We start from the raw sequence: 11506 nt of genomic DNA on the forward strand, positions 1-11506 counted from the left end.
GGAAAAAGTATGGTCCTCAGATTAACGTGCGCACATCCAACTCTGCCTACTCAATATTCTGCGTCTCCAATCTCCTCATCAATATGCTCACCTGCATCATTAACACCTAGTGAATCTAAAGACTCAACACCCTGAATCGTTATAACAAGTACATATCCATAGCATGCAACAGTGAAAAGTACTGTAATTAAAATACATTTCGTGAGCTTCAAATCTTAAGCATAAACGTAACATGATAAAACATAAACGTGCTCCTATCGCATCATATCAACATATACATATTGATATTAACTTTTCTTTATTTGAATTTCATTAATTAGTTGTGACTTTTTGTATTATCGTATTAGTCGATGGATCTATCTATGTATAACCGCGGTACCCGGCGGCGGGGACATCAGCGACAATATTACCCGTCCACTGAACATTGGCCTTACGTGTCATCGTATTGTCGTATCATCATATTAGTTACAACCAACCCCCTTTCTCCAAAAATATGTCATCGTATCAATCACTAATAAAAATCATGCATATACGTAAATTTTCTTAAAATCAAGCGTGCAGCGCATTTTTCATATTACCATAAAATGTCATGTTCGTAATATCATATACATTTAAAACATGTCAATTTGTGATCAGAGCGCTGCCAGGACTGCTAACTCGACCCGTCTGCAAAATGATCATTTTGCCCTTGGAAACCCTAATTGACCATTTTACCCCTGGACCTCAAAATTTCGACCCGAAGCCAACCAAGCTCATTAAAACGCCTCAAAACATATTTATAATAATTTCTAGGCTTAATCTCGAACCCATTCAATAGCTTATACGTTCGTTTTAAAACATGGACCGGGTTCTCGATTTTAACCCGAATCAACCATTAAAGTCCTTTGTGATCTGTATAAGTGAATTTGTATCTTAATGAAGTGTAAGTTGAATTGAGCTGAAGATTTCTTGAGTTTATAAGGCTAGTGAGTGTTTTGAATTTATTTTAGCATTCAAATGGGTAAATGAACATGGACATATCACACACGCACGTGACTCTTGAGTAATTGTGCATCACATTAAAATGGATAAGTCGGAGGCCAATGTTACTTTATGCATATCCATGACTGATAGTGGTTAGCTTTAATTTTTTATTAAATGTTTATTTTTATTTTTATTTTACTCGCGACTAGCAAAAGTTCAAGTTTGGGGGTTTGATAAGTGCAATAATTGCACTTAATTCATACAAAAAACCACTTTGAATTATGTTAATTTCGAATGGAATTATGCGTTTTTTTGTTGTTTTGAACGTCAATACAAGACTGGAGAAAAAGATGTACATGAAGCCAAATGATGCAAGGACAACAGAAGATCACATCCGCGCCACAGAAGAGCACTATGCGGCCAGAAGGGCGCACACGGCCATGCTAGTTCACGCCCATCCGCGCACGCAGATGTTAGGAAAACAAGCAGAGGCTTTCTCGCGGGCGCTCGAGAACGCATACAACCACGCGTGCAAGGTAGACACAATTCCAGTAGCTTGCACGCGATAGCGCCGGATCAGCGCATCCGTGCGCAAGAGGCCTGCAAAATCCAAATTTCAGCGGCGACGCTTGGATAAAAAGAGAAACCTAAGTCACAAAATGGAGGACAACAATTTTGGAGAGAAAAAATCCAATGAGGGACAAAAACACACGCACGAGACAAAAAATCGAAGCACTGAGATCGATCGGGGGACAAAGACGCCACTTCTGATTTGTCATCTAATCTTTCACCTTTAATTTCTTGTGTTGCGATGTCTAAACCTTCGAAAATGTTTTGTTTTTGTTTAGTTTCCGCTATGAACTAATTTTCCATTCTAGAGGGTGACGTAACTTTGTTGATACGATAATTTTGACTTGGCTGTTTATGTCATTGAATTCTTTTCTGTTTAATTGTGTTTCTGGTTTTTAATATTCGACTGAAATATACAGGCCATAAATTGTTTGTTGTCTGATTAGTTCTACAACTCGGGAGAGGGACTAGGAATATAGATCATTAGAGACACATTGTTGAATGTTTATATCCTTCGGAAGACATATAACTTTAGCGAGACCTATGTAAGATCATTGTTTGCATATATCATTTAAATTTAGATTCTTATTAGGAATGTTTGAATCGAAGTTTGAATGATATAATTTATTCGTCACTTGGGAAAGGGGAAATGCAATGGCAACGCCCAGGTACTACAGAGTCGATTTGGTAGTTAGAGAGTCCTATGCGCTCAGAGTATCCACATTTGTTTTGAGTTGTATCTTTGTAATCACGAATTGCATTTTATTCAGTTGTATTTGTACTTTAATTCTGATTTCGAGGACAAAATATTTGTAAGGATGGGAGGATGTAATGACCCGAATCCTTATTTTGAATAAAGTCCTAACTAAGAGATGATTAAAGAGTTGTTAATTAAGTATTATTAAGTAATTGATAATTTGTGATCAACCTGTTGGGATCCACCGAATTTAAAATGGAACACTCAATTTACTTCATATTATATTATCCCGAGAAATCCAACTAGACAGATGAGATTCTAAAACGTGGCAGAGAAAATTGATTTCAGATCTTCTGAACTAGTATGGATGCAGCTTATAAAATGGAAGCTGGTTTCATTTCTTTCCTACATCGTTTCCTTCAGCTACTCTATCTCGAGTTCTTGCCATATACCTTAGGTTTTCTAGCCAGTTTCTAGGGAAGTTTAGTTTCAGGAAGCTTCAGAGCTAGTGTCGATTCGAGGAGGGGTCTGTGAACCGGGAAGCAGATCGAGACATTATTAGCGGGCTGATGGCGGATGCAAATATAATCCTAAAACCTTAAATAGTGTTTTAAGAATCATTAGGAAGAACTTTGAACCATGTATGGTAAATCAGGATATGGCTTGATAGTGAATTTTATTATGCTGGTATTGTCTAGGTTAAGATGAGTAAATTTTCTGTCATTTTGTTTTAGTGAGGTACGTGATGTACTGACTGAGATATCCAAGCATTGTATACACCCTTATATGTTGGCTTTTTTCTTTAAATAATATAAAAAGAAAAAATATATATAAAAATATAGCAATTTGTTGTCATTTACAAATCTATAACAATCCGGTAAAATCTGTACCGGATTCATAAGAATCCGTGTCAGATTGTATCGGATTAAACAATTTTTTAATTAAAATTTAAATATAATTTTTTATTTTAAAAAATAAAAAGAATCTTTTGAATTTAGTGCAATATGAATATATGGCGGTCCATCTTGAATTCATCTTTTGTGTGTGTTATAAATTGCGGAACTTAATTTGAAATAATTCACAATTTTGTATATTTAAATAATATAATTATTTTTAAATAATAATATTGAAAAAAATTAAAAAATCACAAACTTCTGTTTATTATTAGTTGTCTAATTATTATTACTATTATTGTTGTTATATAATGATTATTATTAAAGATATAATATTTAACAGAATTATAATTATTAGTATAATGCAAGCCAACAACATTATAATTATATTAATACATGAAACTATTATTTATATAATACTTACTATTGTTATACCAATTACAAATAATACAATTACGAAAAATTAATTACTGAAATTATCTTTTCAAAATTGATATGAAATTTGTGATAAAATAAATAAACAATATTAAAACCTGAAATATATGAAAATTTTTATAAGAAATATTACGAAAACAAAATAATTTCAATTAGTTGTCGTATTTATAAATTTTTTTACAAAAGTGATTAAATATTTTAATTTTTCATGTGTATTAATTACGCTAATATTAACTCATCTGTCATATTAAATACAATTTTGTATATTTAAATAATATAATTATTTTTAAATAATAATATTGAAAAAAAAAATTTAAATCACAAACTTCTGTTTATTATTAGTTGTCAATTATTATTACTATTTATTGTTATATCATGATTATTAGTAAATATATAATATTTAACAGAATTATAATTATTAGTATAATGCAAGCCAACAGCATTATAATTATATTAATACATGAATCTATTATTTATATAACAATTAGTATTGTTATACCAATTACAAATAATACAATTACGAAAAATTAATTAATAAAATTATCTTTTCAAAATTGATATGAAATTTGTGATAAAATAAATAAACAATATTAAAACCTGAAATAAATGAAAATTGTTATAAGAGATATTAAAAAAACAAAATAATTTCAATTAGTTGTCGTATTTATAGATTTTTTTACAAAAGTGATTAAATATTTTAATTTTTCATATGTATTAATTACGCTAATATTAACTCATCTGTCATATTAAATACAATTTTGTATATTTAAATAATATAATTATTTTTAAATAATAATATTGAAAAAAAATTTAAAAATCACAAACTTCTGCTTATTATTAGTTGTCTAATTATTATTACTATTATTATTGTTATATCGTGATTATTATTAAATATATAATATTTAACAAATTATAATTATTAGTATAATTGAAGCCAACAACATTATAATTATATTAACACATGCAACTATTATTTATATAACAATTACTATTGTTACACCATAAGTACAAATAATACAATTACGAAAATTAATTACTGAAATTATCTTTTAAAAATTGGTATGAAATTTTTGATAAAATCATTGAACAATATTAAAACTTGAAATAATTGAAAATTGTTATAAGAAATAGTACAAAAACAAAATAATTTCAATATTAAAAAAATATAACAAATACCTTACACATATATTAGAAAAAAAAACTAAGAAAGAAAAAGAAATATTAAAACCGTGAGAAATGTTAAAACAATTTTCTCCGTAGTTCTGGATTACATGTCAAAATATTAAAAAAAAACAAAACAAATATTTTAAAATAAAATTATTCTAATAATAAGAAAAATATATAATATGCAACAGACCTCCTGGTTTCTTTCTTTCTGCTTTTACCTGTTGGCAATTCAGACATCTGGATACAAACTCTGCAATATCTGCTTTTATTTGTTTCCACCAAAACTGTCTTTTCAAATCATTATACATCTTTCTGCCACCAGGATGAATACTCAAACGACTACAGTGCGCTTCTGTCAAAATCTGCTGTTTCAAGTCTGAAACATCTGGCACAACAAGTCGATTATTCACATATAATACATCATCACGAACCTGATATTCTAATTGATGCCCTGATCTGACCATCAATATCGAGTTCTGAACATTCTGATCAACTTTCTGGGATTCTTTAATTCTTAAAATCAGTTCTGGTTCAACTTGAATGGCATACAATCTCAGAGGTTGACAATCTGTCTCAAATACCAATCCAGAAATACAGCAATCTTCAATCAAATTTGAAACACCAATCGTCGATAAGGATAAAGAACATACCTTTCGACTCATTGCATCAGCTGCTGCATTTGATTTTCCCGGATAATATTTGATTTCACAATCAAAATCTTTCAATAAATCAATCCATCTTCGTTGTCTCGTATTCAAGTGAAAATAGATATTTCAGACTCTTGTGATAAGAATAAATCTCAAATTTCTCACCGTATAGGTAATGTCGCCAAATCTTCAATGCAAATACGATGGCAGCCAATTCAAGATCATGAATCGGATAGCGAGTCTCATGTGGCTTCAATTGTCTCGAGGCATAGGCGATAACATGTCCTCGCTGCATCAAAACACAACCCAATCCTCTGTGAGAAGCATCACAATAAACAGCAAAATCATCAGTACCTGACGGAATAGTCAATATAGGAGCGCTGGTTAATCTCTTCTTCAACTCTAGAAAACTGGATTCACACGCCTCTGACCAAACAAATGGGGCATTCTTCTGAGTCAACTGAGTAATCGGCTTAGCAATGCTGGAGAAATCTTTAATGAATCGACGATAGTATCCTGCTAAACCCATAAAACTGCGTATCTATGGCACTGATGTCGGTCTAGGCCAACTGATCACAGCCTCAACTTTGCTAGGATCAACAGAAATACCATCTCCAGATATAATGTGCCCCAAAAATATCACTTGTTTCAGCCAAAATTCACATTTAGACAGCTTTGCATATAATTTCTCAGTTCTCAGAATTCTCAATACAGTTCTTCAATGCTCAGCATGATCAATCATATTCTTGGAATAAATCAGAATATCGTCAATAAAGATAATCACAAAGTCATCAAGATATCTCTAAAATATACGGTTCATCAAACCCATAAATACAGCTGGAGAATTCGTTAAACCAAACGGAATGACTATAAACTCATAATGGTCATACCTGGTTCTGAAAGTTGTTTTCGATATATCAAAATCTCTGACTCTCAGCTGATGATATCCAGATCTCAGATCGATCTTGGAATAAACAGAAGAACCCTGCAACTGATCAAATAAATCATCAATACGAGGCAAGGGATATTTATTCTTTATTGTAGCCTTGTTCAGTTGCCGATAGTCAATGCAGAGTCACATTGAACCATCTTTCTTTCTGACAAACAGTACTGGAGCACCCCAAGAAGACACACTCGGTCTGATGTAACCCTTGGCAAGTAAATCTTCTAGCTGCTCTTTCAATTCTTTCAATTCAATCGGTGCCATTCTGTATGGAGTTTTAGAAATAGGAACAGTACCTGGTATCAATTCAATACTGAAATCTATTTCTCGGATTGGAGGCAAACCCGGAATCTCATCTGGAAAGACATCAGCAAACTCACATATCACTGGCAAATCTGTCAATGGCGGGCTCGATTTCAGTACATCTACTGAATACACAAGAAACCCCTCTGCTCCTTTCTGTAATAATCAAGTCATAGAAAACACAGATATCAAAGGAATTCTAGCTCTAGAACCCTTACCAAAAAATTTCCATTCATCAGCCATTTCAGGTCTGAATCTCACAATCTTCTGGAAACAATCTACGGTAGCTCTGTACTTGGTCATCATATCAATACCGATAATGTAGTCAAAATCAGACAAACCAAGTACAATACAGTCTAACTCAATCCCATTCCCATCATACTGCAGTATACAACGTTTAACAGACTTCCCTGGTATAAGGCCTCTCCCCAAAGGTGAAGAGATAGATACTACAGTAGATAATGACTCAACAGGCAAATCATGTATTAATGCAAATCGCTCAGATATAAAAGTATAGGATGCACCCGTATCAATCAATACATAAGCATAGTAACCACAAAGAGAACAGTTACCTGCAACATCATCATCAGGTGCTTCCTGTGCCTGCTCTTCAGTCAATGCAAACACTCTGGCCTACTATCTCGGAGGCTGGCTAATAGTCTGGCTTCCTCCTGGCCTCTGCTGTGAGTGAGTAGTAGCTGGTGGCTGGAAAGAGTGAACAGCTGATGATCGTCTATCAGTGTGAGCCACTGATCCAGATGATTCTGCTCCTTGGGATTGTTGAGAACTTCGCTGTGGACAGACTCTGGCAAAATGTCCCTGCTGCCTACAGATGTTGCAACTACTAGATACTCATTGGCATTGCTCAGTAGGATGTCTTCCTCCACAAGTTCTGCAATAGACCCCTGTATAACTCTGGCTCTGTCGTGAACTATTGGAGCTAGATGAACTACTACCAAATTTCTTAAATTGTTTTCCTCGAGCTTTCAAATGATCTATCTTTCCATTGCCAAATCTGGGAGGGGGTTGTTGGAACTGAGTGGGAGGTTGTTGCTGTTTCGGTGCTGGAGCAACATACGAAGCTCCTTTTTGTCTAACCAAACTCGCTTCTGCTCCTTTGGCTCTGTTCAGGGCATCAGCAAAGTTATTCGGTCTCCCAGCATTTACCAGTGTAAAAATCTCGGGCCCATTAATGAACCGATCAGCAACAGCTTCATCATTCTCAGCGACATGAGGAGCAAATCGTAGCAAGGTAGAAAACTTGGCCACATATTCTTCAATATTCAATTGACCCTGTATCAAATTGGCAAATTCTGCACCCTTGTCTTTTTTGTATGATACTGGGAAAAATCTTTGATAAAATTCAGTCTTAAAGATCTTCCAAGTAATAACTGTACCTCGATGCTCCAACGTTGTCTTAGTCGTAAGCCACCAATTCTTTGCAACATCATGCAACTGGTGCCCAATCAGTCTAACTCTTCCCTCATCTGTGTAGTCAAGAGAATCAAACAGTATCTCAATATCATCTAGCCAACTCTCACAGTCAACAAAATTCTCAGTGCCCTTCAAAGTCGGCGGTTTAAACGACTGAAATCTCTTCAGCAGTGTTTCCATAGGTGTTTTTGTAACATCCATCGGATTCGTAGAGGTATTACCATGTTCTGGGATTCTTTGAGGAGGCATATCTGATTATCAAAATGGTTAGCAACCAAATATAACAAATCTGTTTCAGTCCTCCTCCGATCATCTTACTGCTGATCAAGAATCGGTTCTGATTCATTCTTTCAATAATACAAGTTTCCAATCATATCAGATATTCAAGTAAACATGTATTAAAGCAGTAAAACATGTTGTCATCACAAAATCAAGGAAAGAAAACTCAATCTACCCCGCTCACTCACTTCTATTCCAGTCTAAGGGACCTACTGCTCTGATACCACTTGTTGTGGGGACTCGGACGCTAATTCATTCTTTTCAATCATCATTAGGAGTAAATGGATCAATTAATTAAACTTGGGTCATAATTTTTTTTTTATAATGTTGAACACTATATAAACAAGCGTACAATTTTCTATAACAAAGTAGGCCCATCTTTTTCAATTCACAAAATCAAGTTAATATCTACAACATGATCCAAAAGTACAAATCTTGTACAAAAGTAAATCAAAACAAACTATTGTTCATTCACTACATATCAAGTGATGAAACAAATCTACTTCTGGGTCCGAATCTCCACTCTAACCTCAATCTCTCATCCTCTTCTTGACCATGATCTTGTCCCAGCTGTTGTCATGCACACATACAAACTCAACAACAGCCGGATAACTCCGATGAGAAATATATTCCCAGTATAAACAATGTATACATGCAATCATATAAACAAATATAAAAGCATGGAACAATTATCAATAACATGTATCCTAATCTGAAAAACATGAATCGATAAAACACTGTAAATCAAACTCTTTGACTCAACTCTTATCTAGGGATCCCGGTTCCCGGACTTTGGTACATCATATCGAATCTCTACAATAGGAGTCGATCTACTCCTAAGCAACATCGATATAAACCAAATATCCAGTGACTTGGCACCTCTGCCATAGACTCAATACATGCTTTGCTATAAATCAATAGACTAAGCATATCAATATCATGAATTGCAAACATCAATGCAATTATAATAAAGTATGTGGTTTTGGGAAACTCAAGTCGAATCTAACTCGAGTCGTATCTTCCCAGTTTAACATTGATTTATACCTTTCTTTTGTCGATCTGACGAAGTCGAAGTCTTGAATTCGAAGCTGTCAATAATCAATCTGGCAATGACATTCGAAATATACAATATCACTACACAACTCCAATCAATACTGGATATGATCAGAACTCAATCTAATTCTGTTTCGACGGCATACAACACAATCTCGATATACCCAGCAATACAATATCAACAGATACCAATCACAATAACTCATAATCAATCAATAAACATCATCTGATACCAAATCTGTATATTCTCAATCAAATCAAATCTGAAAATGATAACAATTTCATACGGTATCTGTTCTTCGATCTGATTTCAATTACACGATTATCATAATCTCAAGAACAGATAATATCAGTCATATCATGATTCCTTCAATATCATATTTTCAAATCATAGCAAAACATAAGAAAACTTACGTCCTTTTGAAGCTCTTGACGATAGAAACACATTACTATGCTTGGATCGAAAATTGAACGGTTGGATCTTGCGTAAATCAAAATTCTAGTACAGGAAGAAACTTGAAACTTTCTCTGTAGCTTTTCTCCGTTCTTCTTGTTTCAACTGAAGGGAATGAAATTGTTTTTTATATATATACAATGCATGGCAAGGCCAAGTGGCTCGATCTTCATGCTGCACGTCTCGCGCATATGCGCGACCATCACCGACGCATATGCGCGAGACCTACTGGTAGCATTCCACCAAATGCGTGCAGCCTTGACTAACATGAACACTGCACAACTGATTCTGTCTTTGTCTTCGTAGTTGAGATGATCAAAAATCGCCTCAAGTGCCTTGATCCACTCTACGGCCACTAACGGATCAGTGCTTCCTGCGAATTCAGGCGGATCCATCCTCTTGAAAGCAGAAAAGATCCCATCGGTTCCCACTGCCTGAGCCACTTGGCCTCTACCCTGTCCTCTACCTTGGCCTGTACCTTGCATACGTAGCAACTGTTGGATCTGCTCACTATGGACCTTGGCTTGCTCTTTCAACAACTTGCCGAACTCATCGACAACTCTAAAGGAAGAACTATCCTCACCCTCTACGGCTTTTCTCTTAGGAGGCATCTATTCCTACAATATGCTCACACAATACAAATCAATAGATAACAATGAACAGATGTAGAAGAAGACATACCCGGACCGTTGAAAGTAGACGAAGTCATATGCATTGGTCCGAAGAGCGGTGCTCTGATACCACTAAATGTGACACCTCTGACCCATTTTATAAAATAACAGCGGAATTTAAAATTTTCTTGAAGGAGGAAGGATAAAAAGTTCTTGACATAAAATCTTTACAAACAAATGTATACACATGATCAAGGAAATGATACAACAAAAAGCAAAATATCATTCTTGTGATCATGTCCAAAATGCCATCAAAATATCTTCTTCCTTCCATATTGGGTATGCATATGACTCCGGCCCACGATCAACGTCCCGGCCCGTCGCTCTTATCTGCATCACATGAAATAACTGAAATGAGTATAAAACTCAGCAAGTGGAACTCTTACATAGCAATGTACATAGCATACTCTGTAAAACATGGCTTTAAAAACATTAAACACCATCAACTCTGAATCATGAATAACATAGCAATAATTGTTATAAGATGGTATTTCTCTTTTCTCTGTTGGATTGATATCTATATAGTATCTCTGTCTCTGTACCTATATCCCATCGATATAAATCGATAACTCTGAGGGATATAAGCCTATGGTCGTTGATCAACTAATTGCATGCAATCTATGACTATGTATCTATCAATCCATAAATCATTTTAAACTCTCTTTGGGGCATTTAATCAAACACTTTGTAAACTCTTTTCTCTTGTATTCCCTTTTTCACAATTGAGACATTCAATTGGCTCAAATATACAATCAAGTAATTCAATACATAATATGGATCAAATGGAAGGGAATAACATGTTAAAACCATTGAAACACAATACATATACTATCATGTGAGCACAAGAATGAGAATCCACTTACAACCACTTGAAACCTTGATTCTATACTCTTGGTAGCAATCCTACAACAATAAACCATAATTTGCACCATCAATAACCCAATAATCCAACAACAATACCATAAAAGCCAAAGAATCAACACCATCACAAACCCAT

Source organism: Primulina tabacum, chromosome 5, assembly GCF_025594145.1.
Source record: "Primulina tabacum isolate GXHZ01 chromosome 5, ASM2559414v2, whole genome shotgun sequence".
NCBI lineage: Eukaryota > Viridiplantae > Streptophyta > Magnoliopsida > Lamiales > Gesneriaceae > Primulina > Primulina tabacum.